Below are 545 nucleotides of genomic sequence, written 5' to 3'. Positions count from 1 at the left end.
TATAATTAGATACCACATATATCATTAAATGATAGTCAAGGTCAGTGAAGACAACATTAATTTTTCATCATTTCTTTGCATTGTCAAAGCATCTGAATATGTGATGATATATGTGTAATACATTGAGTTTTTCAAAAGGATAGTAAAATAGAGTAATTACTTGGTACTGACATTCATCAGATCAATTAATTTATTTAGCCTAATCCTTCTGTTTAGCTATCAATGAACATACAGCAGGATGTGTCGATTTAGTTATTGGAACTTATGTGGGTGTACAATTCAGCTATCTTCAAAACAGAAGTATATACACATAACATGAATATGATATAAGAATATGATACACATACCATGTATATAAACTGTATTCAAACACCCTACAAATGTCATAAAGGTAATTGAATTTCCTTGCCCTAACTTTCTTTTTTTTATTAGTTTGTTTAGTTTTCCTTTAGAATTATGCTTCTTTCTCATCTCCATTTTGGGTTATTGATGATGCACTGGCTTTAAGTCATTTCTGTTTTTACTTTATGTTTATAATGGTGGCT

The sequence above is a fragment of the Fragaria vesca genome, linkage group LG4 (assembly GCF_000184155.1).
Source record: "Fragaria vesca subsp. vesca linkage group LG4, FraVesHawaii_1.0, whole genome shotgun sequence".
Taxonomy (NCBI): domain Eukaryota; kingdom Viridiplantae; phylum Streptophyta; class Magnoliopsida; order Rosales; family Rosaceae; genus Fragaria; species Fragaria vesca.
This window is presented reverse-complemented; position numbering follows the sequence as displayed.